The sequence below is a fragment of the Penaeus monodon genome, chromosome 5, assembly GCF_015228065.2.
Source record: "Penaeus monodon isolate SGIC_2016 chromosome 5, NSTDA_Pmon_1, whole genome shotgun sequence".
Taxonomy (NCBI): Eukaryota; Metazoa; Arthropoda; class Malacostraca; order Decapoda; family Penaeidae; genus Penaeus; species Penaeus monodon.
Genome location: NC_051390.1, coordinates 47,114,632 through 47,119,631, shown reverse-complemented (window position 1 = coordinate 47,119,631; position 5,000 = coordinate 47,114,632).

Below are 5,000 nucleotides of genomic sequence, written 5' to 3'. Positions count from 1 at the left end.
GGTCAGTCTGTCTCCTTACCTATCTATACATTTATTTATTTCATATGTATGTTTATGGGTCTGGTGTATATACAGCTGTGTACATATAAATAGATAGAAATGGGTATGAATATATATATATATATATATATATATATATATATATATATATATATATATATATATATATATATATATATATATATATATATATATATAAGCAGATAGATACACGTATTATTATAATGTTAATGCTCCTAAAACAGTTTTCATTTGTGGGTTATTTCTAAGTATCTCTTTCTGGATTAAAACATACATCGTCAAACACCGACGAACATAATTTCAAAACGAAAAAAAGGGAGCGAAAGACGAGGGAAAAATATAAATATGTCCGCACTTACTCATTATAACAAAAAAACTTGTTCAAAAAAAGCTTATTATAAAAGAAAATTAGTTACAAGTAAAATTCTAAATAGTTGATGCTTCGAAAGATATCAGCGTCTTACATTTTTGCCGTTGCACAAGTCACAAGCAAGGAAGCATTCAAGCAGACAGAACAAAGCAGAAAACTAAACAAGCAGATGCAAAATAGGTAACTTAAGTAGGTAACCTCACGTACAAGAAGGCAGGAAAGCAGGGCAACAAGCAGGGAAGTACAAGACATACAAGCAAACAAACAAGCAGGAAATCAAACAAGCAAACAAACAAGGGAATGGAAAGCAAACAAACAAGCAAGGAAGGAAAGGAAACAGGAGCAAAGCAAGCAGACAGACAGACACACCGGGAACCAGAAGCAAGACAGGTAGGCAAGCAGAGAGAGCAGGCAAGCAAGCAGTCCGTGACGAAGATCTGGCTCGTTACCCTCAGAGCGCAAGCAGGGGAGCAGAGACGCGTTACTGGAGTGCAAAAATCTTGGGATTCATTACGGCTTTATTTTGCTTTCTTCTCTTTTTGTGGTGGCCCAGGCATTTATATATATATTATATATATATATATATATATATATATATATATATATATATATATATATATATATATATATATATATATATATATATATATGTATATATATATATATATATATATATATATATATATATATATATATATATATATATATACACACACACACGTATTACATATATGTATATATATATATATATATATATATATATATATATATATATATATATATATATATATATATATATATATATATGCATATAAAGATATAGATAAATAGATAGATAGACAGATAGATAGATAGATGGAAGATAGGTAAATACACACACACACATATCTATCTATCTATCTATTTATCTATCTATCTATCTATCTATCTCTCTCTCTCTCTCTCTCTCTCTCTCTCTCTCTCTCTATATATATATATATATATATATATATATATATATATATATATATATATATATATATATATATATATATATATATATATATATATATATATATATGTATATATATATATATATATATATATATATATATATATATATATATATATATATATATATTAAATTCTTCTCTTTCCCTCCTTCATTTCCTTTATTTCTTTTTTCTGTGTTCTTCTTTTTAAGACTTTCCAGTAAAGCACCTTAGCGACACCTTCGATGCACTCGCCAAGGTCAACCTCAGGGTAAAAGAGGAAAGAGAGGTGGAGGAGGAGGAAGAAGAGGAGGAGGAGGAGGAGGAGAAGGAAGAGGAGGAAGAGGATGAGGAGGAGAGAAGGATTGAAAAAGGAATGAAAGGGATGAGGTGGGAGGGGAGAGAGGGGGGAAGGGGAGAGAGAGGGGAGAAGACGAAGCGGAGGAGGAGGAATAGGAGGATAACGACGAAAAGAGGAGAAAGGGGCGAGGGGAAGGTGACAGGGGAAGGCGAGAGGCTGGCAGGGGATTACAGGTCTGTCGGGAAGGCTAACGAGCAGGTCTAAAGGGAGGCGTAGCAGGGGAAGGGTGGCAGGGAGGGGGGGGAGGTGAAGGGAGGGGGGAGGTGAAGGGGGGGGTGGGGGGGGTAATTCAAGGTTGAGGCTCTGCGAAAGGTGGAAGCGCAGCGAAGGACAATCAAAAGCAATGTTTAAAGAAATGAAAGAAAGAAAAAAAAATATCCATAATTTCTTAAGATATTATTTAATAAGAACAAAAGGGAAGAGGGAGAGAGTAAAAGAAACTAAAAGAAAAGAGTGAAAATAAACAACGATCGTAATTTTCCCTTCCATGAAAAAAAATAATAAAAATAAAAATAAAAAATAGAAATAACCCCCCTGCCACCTTACCCCCCCCCCCCAAAAAAAAAAGATCCTCCTTGAAAGCAAACACATTTACGAACTCATAACTTGCCCTCGCTCCGTGCCCCTCCCCCCCCCCCCTCTTATTTTAAAGGGACCCAGTCAAACCCTCTCAGAGCCTAAATACATACAAGACTTTTGGCGAAATTACAGTACAATTTCCCTAATGCCCGGAGATCACTGTAACTGGATACAGTGCGCGATCAGAATTGTGCAAAATTACATCCTGTGTTCTAAGATCCTGTACCTGCTAGCTGCAATCTCGGCGCCCCAAGAATTATTGCAGGGAAGAACGCAGCAACCAGATTCTCGGGTTCATTTTTACACCGGCGTGTTCGCTAAATCGTGTTCGTTAACGTATATCTTCTTCTTGTTCGTCTTCGTTTCGTAAATGATCGCTGGAAGGAGGAAAAAAAAAAGTGAGGAAAAACTGTCGGCTCATCGCACTCTTATTTTTTTTATTTTTTTTTTTTTTATCGTTTTCCCCTCCTTTCCTCTTTCGCTCACACTCTCTCTTTCTCTTTCTTGTGAGCTTTTTTTTTGTCTTTCTTTTTCGCTTTGCCTCTTCGTGTTATATATTCCCGTCTTTTCACGTATGAGTCAGTAATCGTTTCCTCTTTGTGTTTTTTTTTTGTATAGTTTAAATTTCTCTCTCTCTCTCTCTTTCTCTCTCTCTCTCTCTCTCTCTCTCTCTCTCTCTCTCTCTATCTATTTATCTATCTATCTTCTGTCTTCTCTTTTTTCTTTCCTTTAATCCTCCCTCCACTCTTCTCCCTCCTTTCTTCCCTCATCCTCTCCCTTTCCTCCCTCCCTTCCTTCCCTCTCCTCCCACCCCTTCCCTCCCCCTTTTCATTCCTCCCCCGCTCCCCTCCCCTCCCTCCCTCTCCTCCCACCCCTTCCCTTCCCCCTTTTCATTCCCCCCCCCGCTCCCCCCCTCCCTCTCCTCCCACCCCTTCCCTCCCTCCGTCCCTTTGCCATATTGCATGCTCGACTGACCCCTACTTTTAACCTCCCCCGCTGCAAACTGCAAAGTGAAAGGCAAAAATGTGTTGGTTAATGCAAGCGAAGGAAAAAAAACACACGATAATCAACTGGCAAAACTGCAACTCGCGAGCTGGTTTGCAATGACAGTGAAAATTATGATAACGATCTGATAAACAATGATACGGTAAAATGGACGTAATTGTGTGAAAGTCATTATAGATTCTGAGAGATAAGCTTTTACTTTGTATGATGTGTATTTTCAGTGATAGGGTGATGGTGGTAATGGTGATAGTGATGATAATGAGGAGGAGGATGGAAACGGTTTCTTTTATTTTCCTTACCATTTCATTAATTATTATTTATTACTGTTATTGTTATCATTATTATTATTATTGTTATTATTATTATCATTATTACTATCATTATTATTATTATTGTTATTATTATTATTATTATCATTATTATTATTATTATTATTATTATTATTATTATTATTATTGTAATAATAATAATAATAATAATAATAATAATAATAATAATAATAATAATAATAATAATTAATAATAATTATTATTATCATTATTATTATTATTATTATTATTATTATTATTATTATTATTATTATTATTATTATTTTCATTATTAACATTTTCATAATTTTTATTATTATCATCATTAATAATAAAGATAATAATAATAATAATAATAATAATAATAATAATAATAATAATGATAACAATAATAATAATAATAATAATGATAATAATAATAATAATAATAATAATAATAATAATAGTAATAATAGTTAATAATAATAATAGCAACAAGGACAATATTAGTAATAATGATGAAGATAAGAATAAGAATAAGAATAATGAAAATAAAGATAGGAATAGAAATGGGAATAAGAATTATAATAAGAATAAGATTATGTACGGAATTAAGAATACGAGTAAGAATGATAATAATAATAATAACTGGAAATTGAATGAGACTAAGAATAAAGATGAAAATAATATTAAGAATAAGAATAACATTGATAATGATATTAAGAATAAGAATGAGAATAAGAGGGAAGATGAGAATAAGAACAAATATTAAGAATATTATTTTTTTTTACTGTGATAATGATAACTTTAATAACAATAACAATACCAATAATAAAAATATTGATGACTACAACATTACAAATACTAACAGTAATGATACACCTAGGAAAAAAAAAAAAAAAAAAAAAGTGAATTGAAAATAAATAACAGAATATGAACCTTTTTTTTTTTTTTTTTCCCTCACTAATTGCCTCAGGTCACTCATTCTCTCCTGAAATTTCGTCTTAAAAATCCACCTCTTCGCATTTACATAAATCCTGCGTTTTTAACCCTTCGGAACCTCACCTCCCCCCCTCCCCCTCCCCCTCACACCCTCCCCTTCTCATCCTCCTTCTCGTTTCCCGGATTCTCTTATTATTATCATTATTATCATTCTCTTCTCTTTCTTTCTCTTTTTATCATCTCCCTCTGTCTCCTGTTCGTTCTTCTTTTATTCGTCGTTTATTTTATTCGTATTCTTTTATATTCTTTCTCCGTCTTCATCCTTTTCCTTTTTAACCTTTTTTTTATGCTGTTTCCTCCGTTCGTCTTTCTTCTCCTCTCACCTCCTCACCCTTCTCTCTCTCTCTCCTTTCCTTTCTTCTCCTTTGCCTCCTACTCCCTCACCTACTCCCTCACTCCCTCCC